The following is a 10,726-nucleotide window of genomic DNA, read 5'->3' as shown; positions in this document are numbered from 1 at the left end:
GTTTTGTTTTCCAGACTTGAACTAAAAGGAGGTAAGTTTTTTTCAGATTTTGTTGACAACAACTCAGTAAATTTGACTTTTCTTTTGTATTTCTGGCTTTAAAACACAACAATAATATAATTCTTAATTTTACAATCAATAATTGAATGATATTTCCAAATAAATATCATTAAACTCACTGAAATTCAGTTGATTAAATGTCGTTTGATGTCTTTGAAGGCATGAACAGAGCCAGCAGTAAATGAGAAGTTGTCTGAAACCTGAGGAAGGGAAACAAGAACGGTGTATTCCCACAATCACCGCTGAGATGCTGTGACAGGTTTTTTTTATCATGTTTGTAAGGGTGTGAATGCTTGCTTTACTGTAAACCAGGTGTAATCCAATGTAGTCTAGGAGAGGTTTTCTGGTAATCTTCTTTCTGAATAAAATATCTTGGCTCTTCTTTATTAGTATTATGCATATACCTAAGTATCAATAATGTAGTGAAATAGATCTTCAACTCTTTGATTGTTAATAAGGTTTAAAGTGTTTAATGGTTTCATAATGAATTGTATAATTACACGTGGTGACATAGGGCTGGGAAATAAAACAAATTTGATGATATTTAATATTTAATCCTGCATTTTTTTTATCAGCTCAGAAACCGAAGCACAAGGTCGTGCCGTTTTGTCGATCTGTTCATAACAACACTTATGTTTTATGGCAGGGCTGTAAAGAAGAACGGTTTTGAATGTGCTAGGAAAAATGAGTCCAACTTGATCATCTGATAAAGTTCAAATACTCATGATGCAATATCAGTATACAAATATAAATACAACTGAACAACCAGTGGTGCTCTAAAGCATATTATTGAGGTAAAAATATTGTTGTTGCATCTCCAATTTATTAACTTTATAGTAGAACGTAAAACGTTTCTTAAAAGTCAACGTAAAAAGATTTTATTCCAAGTAATTCTGGAGCTTTTCTATTGGTCCATTCATCATGAAACGGCTTTAATCACATGATGCAGTGAATTAAAAATGGGCAAAAATGGAAATACATGTTTATCATTGGACAGCTGTAATATCCTACATGATACTGATTCTGTTGATTCTTACAAATATGTAGAATTGAGGGTACACAAACTACTTCCTTCATCTGATGCAACAGTGACCTATTTCCACATAAAAACAAACAAACAAACAACAAATAACCCCCAAAATTAGAATAAACCCAATCACATTCCTCCAGTGTGATCCTCTGTGTGTGAATGTGTTTAACTTTGTCCAAGTCTCTCCTCGTGGAGTCTGTATTATTTGAGGTGATCATCCAGTGCCTAGTTTTAGTGGCGAATAAATAATGATTTTAAATAATGTGTGCTGTGGATTTAACAAATTCATGTAAATCAAGGAGAATCTGAACAAAACACTGTTCTTCAAACTCACTCTCACCCACTGCTTTATAGAGAAACATTATCTTATATTTCTGATGTGTTTTATATTATTATTTGTTTGTGTTTACTGTGATTATATATAACTTTACACCAGCCCCACACTCACTGAGAGGGCATTAGTTTAAATATATATCATTATCTTAGGGGCCTAAGACCTCTGCACAGTGCTGTAAAACTGAAAGATATCTACTTAATTCTTGTGTTGTCTTTGCTACAAGTCCAGGGTCCCAAGACCATGCTATAATTGTTAAGGCTTGACCTGCTTAATGGTGTCATAATGCACTGTAAAATTACACATGATACAGGGCATGGAAATAAAAGTAAGAAGTATATTCAAGTGTTATGTTCTATGTTTGTTAAATCCCAATTTTAAACTGCCAGTACATATGAAATCTCAGAAAAATGAAAATAAAAGCCAAGTAAAAATCAAAGGGGTTGTGCTTTTTTGGATCTGTTCATAACCTCATTTATAGTTTATAGCTGTACAATAGAACAGTTTTGCTTGTGCTAAATGAACCTCTGTCCCAATACAAACTGTTAACAGTCTCATTTGTCCCAATATCATCTGTTATCATGGCATCGTAAGGCAATATCAATATCCAAATATAAACATAAATGAACTTCGCTGGACAATCTGAAGTCATTAAATGGTGCTCTAAACAATACCTAAAATGGCTTCTTGTTTTGATGTTGATGGATACAGCAAAACAAGCCAAAATAAAAGTCTTCCAAAAGGTTGCTAATCCACATAAACCAAACAGATTAGTTAAATTATTAAATACACGTTAATGTGGTTGTTGTACAGACAATTCAGCCCCTTCTTACAACAACTGGGTCAACCCAAATGAGCTGACCTTTGTCCTTTGACCTTGGCCAGAGCTTGTGTGAAGATCCTCACTTTCAGGTCTCCTTCCCACCATCATCATCTCCCCTCTGCCCCCAGAAACAAGACCAAATCCCTGCCACAACGATCACTGCTTGTTGTCTGTAATTCTCAATATTGTGTATTTTATACTGACATTGCATTCAACCTAGAAATTAAACAAATCATGGTAATGATTAATAATAACTAACTAATATTTGTTATAATTTAATTATAATTAATTCTTTTAGAAAGGGGATTCACATAATAAAATAATTTAATTAATTTACTCGGGCAGATCTGACTGTTGCCAGTGGTGGACAAAGTAGATAAACCATGTACTTGAGTAAAAGTACAGATACTCAAGATCAAAAGTTACTCTAGAAAAAGTAAAAGTCCTCTTTGTCGATCTCCACTTGAGTAAAAGTACTAAAGTAATTACCTTCAAATGTACCTAAGTATTGACAATAAAATTAAGGAGAAATATTTTCATTTGTTTTAGCATGGCGACTGTGTTCATTTGTCTCTTAGCAACAGTGCCACTGTGTATTGTGTGGAGAGCTGTGCGGAGCAGGAAGATTTATTCAGACATGTTACCGTTTTATTCACACATAAACCAAAAGGAACGTCAGATTTTCATAATGTAGTGGAGTAAAAAGAAAGGACTTTGAAATGTAGCGGAGTTAAAGTAAAAAGTCGCAGAAAATGGAAATACTTCAATAAAGTACAGATACATGAAAAAAGTGCTCAAGTACAGCAGTGAATTACATTTACTTTGTGACTGTCCACCACTGACTTGTGCATAATAATGATTCAAGAGCCTATTTTGTTTTGTGTTTTTATCAGTTTTATTTATCCTTCCTAGATCAGGGCCTTGTCGTGGTGGAAGGGCTTGTGTGGTCTCATGACCTCCAGGGCTATGTCGTCGGGAGCTGTTAGCTCCCAGTAGGGTCTCCCATGGCGAACAGGTCTGGAGTGAAGAACCAGACAAACATGATCCAAAAGCATTCCTATGAGTACACCCATTAAAATTCAGTGTACCCTGCCCGGGAAAGCACTTTGAGGAACTCCTTAACTCGAGAGATATGCCTCCTGTGCAGGAGGTAGGGCCAAAACTGTCTGGGGGGTCAGATTCCATTTCCTTGGCTGAAGTAACTGAGGTTGTGAAAAAGCTTCGCAGTGGCAAAGCTCCAGGAGTGGATGAGATTCGCCCAGAGTTACTGAAGGCACTCAATACTGTGGGGCTGTCTTGGATGACACGCCTATACAATATTGCATGGACCTCGGGAACGGTGCCTTTGGATTGGCAAACCGGGGTGGTGGTTCCTATTTTCAAAAAAGGGGACTGGAGGAAGTGTGCCAATTATCGTGGCATTACACTTCTCAGCCTCCCGGGGAAAGTCTATGCCAAGGTGCTGGAAAGGAGAATCCGTCCGATAGTCGAACCTAGGATTTTGGAGGAACAATGTGGATTTTGTCCTGGCCGTGGAACTATGGACCAACTCTTTACTTTTGCACAGATGATTGAGGGGGCGTGGGAATTTGCTACTCCACTCTACACATGCTTTGTGGATTTGGAGAAGGCATATGACCATGTTCCCTGAGAGATTCTGTGGAAGGTGCTCCGGGAGTATGGGGTGCCAGGGTTGCTCCGGCGAGCCATACGGTCCTTGTACTCTCAGAGTTTGAGTTGTGTTCGCATCCTTGGTAGTAAGTCAAGCTTGTTCAGTGTTGGCATTGGACTCCGTCAGGGCTGTGCCTTATCTCCACTCCTGTTCCTGATATTCATGGACAGGGTGGCGCGGCGTAGCCTGGGGCAGGAGGGCTTCCGTCGAGGAGCTCAGGAGGTGGCATCTCTGCTTTTTGCGGACGATGTTGTTCTTCTGGCTTCTTCGCACGGAGGCCTCCAGTGTTCACTTGAGCAGTTTGCAGCTGATCAGCACCTCCAAGTCTGAGGCCATGGTTATCTCCCGGAAACGGAGATGGCATGCTCCCTTCAGGTAAGGGGTGAGAACCTGCCCCAAGTGAAGGAGTTCAAGTATCTCGGGTTCTTGTTCACGAGTGATGGGAAGAGGGATGGTGAGATTGACCGTAGGATAGGTGCAGCGTCTGCAGTAATGCGGTCACTGTACTGCACCGTTATGGTGAAGAGAGAGCTGAGCCAAAAAGCAAAGCTCTCAATTTACAGGTCAGTCTACGTCCCCACTCTCACCTATGGTCATGAGCTCTGCGTAATGACCAAAAGAACAAGATCACGGATACAAGCGGCCGAAATGAGCTTTCTCCGACGGGTCACTGGGCGTACTCTTCGTGATCGGGTGAGGAGCTCAGTGACTAGGGAGGAGCTCGGAGTAGAGTCGCTGCTCCTTCGCATTGAGAGAAGTCAGTTGAGGTGGTTTGGGCATTTGATCAGGATGCCTCCTGGACCCCACTGGAGGTATACCAGGCAGGTCCAACTGGAAGGAGGCCCCGGGGTAGACCCAGGACACGCGGGAGGGATTATATCTCTCGGCTGTCCTGGGAACGCCTTGGGATCCCCCAGGAGGAATTGATGGATGTTGCAAGGGACAGAGACGTCTGGGCTTCTTTGCTCGCCCTGCTGCAACCGTGACCATGAAATGGAGAAGCGGAAAAGTAAATGATGATGATGATGATCAGTTTTATTTACTAACTGTTATTTATTTTATATTATCTATAGTTCCTTGGCTATAGACTGAATGAGGGACTTCAAGTCTAAAGTCTTTAAACATTCCACATTTCTGATAATTAACCTGAATCATGGGCGGCACGGTGGAGCAGCAGGTTGTGTCGCAGTCACACAGCTCCAGGGGCCTGGAGGTTGTGCGTTCGATTCCTGCTCCGGGTGACTGTCTGTGAGGAGTTGGTGTGTTCTCCCCGTGTCAGCGTGGGTTTCCTCCGGGTGCTCCGGTTTCCTTCCACAGTCCAAAAACACATGTTTGTAGGTGGATTGGCGACTCAAAAGTGTCTGTGAATGTGTGTGTGTGTGTCTGTGTTGCCCTGTGAAGGACTGGCGCCCCCTCCAGGGTGTATTCCCGCTTTGCGCCCAATGATTCCTGGTAGGCTCTGGACGCACTGCGACCCTGAATTGGATAAACGGTTACAGATAATGAATGAATGAATGAACCTGAATAATGGTCATACGGCAATGTTAGGGGTCCAAGCACTGCTGAATACTGCAGGTAATGAGAATTGTGTATGACTGTACAATGTCCTGTGCATTGGGTACAGTTTTTAAATACTCCAGCCGCACTAGTGTTTCTGATCCTCCACCCAAGTAGTACTGGCTCCATACTGGTTCTGTTGTGGGGAGAAATGGGGCTAACAGTGTATGCAGAACAACAGATTAACTATGGACAATGAAATTTGATTTAGTGGATTTTACTTTAAAACACAATGATAATTTAATTTCTCAGTGTTAACCCCAACAATACAAGAATATCTCCAAAGAGAAGTATTTAAACTCACTGAAATTCAGTTGATTAAACGTAACTTGGTCTCATTGAAGGAATATGATGAAAAGACAGTAAATGGGGAATTGTCTGAAACCTGAGGAATGAAAAGAAGAAAACAGTATTCTCACAATCAACACATATTTCCCACCATGTTTGTATAGGTGTGTAAGCTTGCTTCAATGTAATCCAGGTATAATCCATTGTATTGTGGGAGAATATATTTCTAGTTATTTTCCTTCTAAATAACTGAGTGGTTTTTGCCTTAGTTAGTATCATCCTTCTACTTAATACTTGTTATTTTCATTGCTACAAATCCAAGCCCATGCTGGTTCAATAACTGAGTGAAATAAATCTTCAATGCAAACAGTTAATGCTTTGTACAACTTCATGTGCTGATACAAGGCTGGGAAATAAATGTAAAAAGAATTTTAATGTCTTAAATTTGATATTCTGTTTATCTGCACAAACATATGGTAACTCAGAATGATGAAATTAAAAACAAAGACAATCACTTTTGTGGGTTTTGTTGGATTTCACACTTTTGTCTGTTTGTTCATAACACTTATATTTTTATATATTATGTTAATGTGTGGGTGAGAGTGGTACAGCAGTAGTGTTGCAGTCCCACAGCTCCAGGTTCCTGGAGGTTGTGGATTCAAGTCCCACTCCGGGTGACTGTCTGTGAGGATTGTGGTGTGTTCTCCCCGTGTCTGCATGGATTAACGACTCAAGTGTGTCCCTTGGTGTGAGTGAGTGAATGAATGTGTGTGAGTATGCGTTGCCGTGTGAAGGACTGGCGCCCCCCCAGGGTGTGTTCTCATCTTCCACCCAGTGATTCTGGGTTGGCTCCAGACCCACAGCGACCCTGAAGTGGATAAGAGTTACAGACAATAAATGAATGAATAAACTCCTTAACATAAGTGGTTCTATGACATGCGAGTAGTCATTTTTGTGGGGCCAAGCCATACAGGAGATTTAATACTATAAGTAATGATAAATTTGGATGGCAGTAATATGTACTGCACAAGTTTTGAAGCAGCTGATGTACTCTCAGACAAAAGAGTACATCGAGTGTTATATTACCGTCACTAAAGTTACAAACAGTGTAGTGTATCTTTAAAGATACAGCAGTGGTGTTAGAGTCCAGTTGTGTTCCCTAAAGGTTCATTACATTCTCTTCTCCAGAAGGAGAGGGGGATCTCTGTAATCTCTCATTATACAACTGTGGAGAATAAAAGAACACAATAAAAGTCCTGGAGATCAAAGGAGGGGTATGAAATCAACACAATTTTCAAATCTACAATAAGAATAAGGTACAATCATGTTTCCTAAGTGAAGCTACTGAAAAGGTTCTGTGACTGTTCTTCTGACAGTGTCTTTCAGCTTAATCACCATGCAGAGGGGAAAATGTGTACACAAAACCAACAAAACACAGGAAGTTAAATCACTCTGAAAGTCTTATAGCGTACTGCATTGTCTTCTTTAGAAGGAGAACTCTCGTTGTCTTGTGCTTGTGTCGCTTCTGAGTGTAGAGTCAACCAAGGTAATCACTTTTTTCTTCTTAAAGTGACATTTTAATTTACTTCTCTATAAAAGCTAAAATGATTGACATATTGACTTCTTCATAATCTTCATTCAGTGTCTGCAATTTTTTTTCTGCTTTTGCAACTGATAGAACAGAAAATATTTAGATAGTGATTATTTTTAGTGATGGATCTGAGACTGTGAAAACTGTGAAGACACTAGTTTCTTAGAAGCAAAGTTTTTAAAAAGTGTTTTCACTAAAGACCACCCCATATTCAACTACAGAATGTTATTCTTATGTACATGCTATCTTGAATCATTATAAACAGTTTCAAACAGTCTTTGCATTGTATGAAGAACATGGATCATTGGCAGCACATAAAATATGTGAGTTGTGTTGCTTTTTACATTTGGATTATTTTTTTTAATAATCCAGGGATGAAATTTTAAAACCTAATATTAGACATTAGTTTCTGCAGAGATTCATGAGTTGAATGTATCACTGGGAGATGATCTTAGGGTTGTTTGTGGGAAGTAATTTTGATTGCATTTGTAAATAGGGAGAAATATGGACGATTGGATGAATATGATTACTGTAGCACTCGGAAATCCTCTCAGCATGTTTGAGAAGATTATGTGCCAGAGTAAGGATGATCTTAAAGCTGGGGATTTTTTGATGCGGAAAATAGATAATAAAATGTTTTAGCATGCAGGAATTTACTGTGGAAACAATGAAGTAATCGAGTTTTACCGTAAGTGGCTTGACATTTGTTACCCCTTTGATTTTTCATGTTAATGTGAATCTTTCTAAATTCCCAAATTTTGTTAAAGTTCCTGCAGAAAACAGAGGGGCTAATGTGTGCTCCTCTTCATCGCTGTTGAGCAGTGGAAATGGACAAGTGCAAAAAATACCTCTGAGAAGTTTTTTAAATATGAAAGAAGTGGAAGTGGAAGTCATATGTCCACTTGAAAGACAAGCACTTGATGCTAGCATAGCTGATGCCATGGATAAGGACCTTTTTTATGATCTTGTCAGCTTCAACTGCGTGCACTTTGCTTTATGCATTTTGAAGGTAAAGAAATATATACACAGTGTATGACAACAATATTTTTAATTTAACCATGTTGTAAATTTCTACTTAAACATTTTTTCTTTATTCACAGTTAAAAGAATGGCCTTCCATGAGGTAGGGTCTGTCTTTGTATTGATATAATTCAGGACATTTGTTTACATGTGAATGAACACAATGATCAGCTCATTCCATAAAAAACAAAACAAAAACAAAAAATCCCCAAAACAATCCTCAATAATATTAATGCAGTGGTCTTTTGGGATATTCTCATGGGGTATAAATCAGTAACAGATGATTGAGGGTGTGTTCCTGCCTTGTGCCCAGTGATTCTGGGTAGGCTCTGGACCCACCGCTGCCCTGAACTGGATAGGGGTTACAGACAATGAATGAATGAATGTAATGATGTAAAAAGCCTACACATAGTAATTGCACAGGTGCAGACAGATATTGCTTTGCCTTTCCACCATTTACACTTTTGATAAAATGAGAGATAATAACAATAAAGATCAGTATGTATTATATTGCTTTAAATATTCATTTGAATAAATGTATTGTGGGTGTTGTGCAGAAGGTTTTTGATCTTACTTTTTAATATATGTTTTTCTGTTTTGTTTCTATTATGCTCTCCCTATGTGACCCTTGTCAATGAAGAAAAACACTGAGGAAAACACCGAAGACCTGTCAATGCACCCACTATTCACAGGGTCCTCTACTTTTTATTCCGTTTTTACTTATTTCATGTTGTGTTGATAGGTGGATTAAACTCAGTGTTTTCCCAAATGTAATCATATTTACCTCCTCTTGGCACAGCTCAGCCCACTTGGATGATATAAATCAGACAATTCTGTCACAATTTTCACATTGTGTCATTGCATCAGAGAAAAGATATCAACAACGTAGCTTCTTCTTTTGTTTTAAAGTGTTAACATTTGTGCTCCCCTTAATCCATTCACATAGATATCACATGATTTGCAGTCTGTGAGCATTAGAATTTGCTATAGATTCCTCAATTCATGAAGTTGCTACAGTTCTGTTTTTTCATTTTGTTAATTTTTTATTATAACACTGATTACACTATAACTGATTAATACATAATAACAATAATAAATACTACTTGGACAAAGCCATGATATAAAAACATGTATTTCTTTACTGATGCTCTGAAGCTGAGACAACACCATGAGAAACAAACCGTAGAGATAAACATTTCAGTATCGTATCTAACAGCCCCTGAACTTTGCATATACAACTCCATTTACCCCTTAAACTTACACTGGTCCATTGTAATTGTACTAATCCTAATCTAATCTAATCCTGTCTAATTTTACACATATTATAGCACTGTAAACTTTAGTTAAAATGCTACTGGATACTATTTTTAAAGTGGATTAACAAAGATTCTTACACACAGGTTACAGAAAGATAAAACTTTTGACCAGTTTTTTTTGTTTTGTTTTGTTTTCCAGCCTTTAACTAAAAGGAGGTAAGTTTTTTTCAGATTTTGTTGACAACAACTCACAACAATAATATAATTCTTAATTTTACAATCAATAATTGAATTGAATGTTATTTCCAAATAAATATCTTTAAACTCACTGAAATTCAGTTGATTAAATGTCATTTGATGTCTTTGAAGGCATGAACAGAGCCAGCAGTAAATGGGAAGTTGTCTGAAACCTGAGGAAGGGAAAAAAAAACGGTGTATTCCCACAATCACCGCTGAGATGCTGTGACAGTTTTTTTTATCATGTTTGTAAGGTTGTGAATGCTTGCTTTACTGTAAACCTGGTGTAATCAAATGTAGTCTAGGAGAGGTTTTCTGGTAACCTTCCTTCTGAATAAAATATCTTGGCTCTTCTTTAGTTAGTATTATGCATATACCTAAGTGTGTTATTTTACTTTGCTACATGTCTGCGGTTTAAATTCAATACTGATTCAATAATGTAGTGAAATAGATCTTCAACTCTTTGATTGTTAATGTTTAAAGTGTTTAATGGTTTCATAATGAATTGTATAATTACATGTGGTGACATAGGGCTGGGAAATAAAACTAATTTGATGATATTTAATATTTAATCCTGTATTTTTTTCATCATTATAACTGAACTTCTATTCACTGAACAACCAGTGGTGCTCTAAAGCATATTATTGAGGTAAAAATATTGTTGTTGCATCTCCAATTTATTAACTTTATAGTAGAACGTAAAACCTTTCTTAAAACTCAACGTAAAAAGATTTTATTCCAAGTAATTCTGGAGCTTTTCTATTGGTCCATTCATCATGAAATTTCCACATGATGTGATGAACAATGGCTTTAATCACATGATGCACTGATCTAAAAATTATGCAGCCAGACAGGAGG

At 38.0% G+C, this 10,726-nt stretch overlaps 1 long non-coding RNA gene across 1 annotated transcript; it reads left to right on the top strand.

Annotated features, from left to right (window-relative positions):
- The first annotated feature begins 7,157 nt into the window (after positions 1 to 7,157).
- Positions 7,158 to 10,395, top strand: LOC136668943 (uncharacterized). Its single transcript, XR_010795549.1, has 6 exons — positions 7,158 to 7,310; positions 8,123 to 8,364; positions 8,456 to 8,478; positions 9,016 to 9,068; positions 9,831 to 9,847; positions 10,001 to 10,395. It is a non-coding gene; the product is annotated as an uncharacterized lncRNA (long non-coding RNA).
- The last annotated feature ends 331 nt before the right edge of the window (positions 10,396 to 10,726 follow it).

Source organism: Hoplias malabaricus, chromosome 15 (assembly GCF_029633855.1).
Source record: "Hoplias malabaricus isolate fHopMal1 chromosome 15, fHopMal1.hap1, whole genome shotgun sequence".
NCBI lineage: Eukaryota > Metazoa > Chordata > Actinopteri > Characiformes > Erythrinidae > Hoplias > Hoplias malabaricus.
Note: the sequence above shows the minus strand (reverse complement) of the source record. Positions and strands in the feature narration are given on the sequence as shown.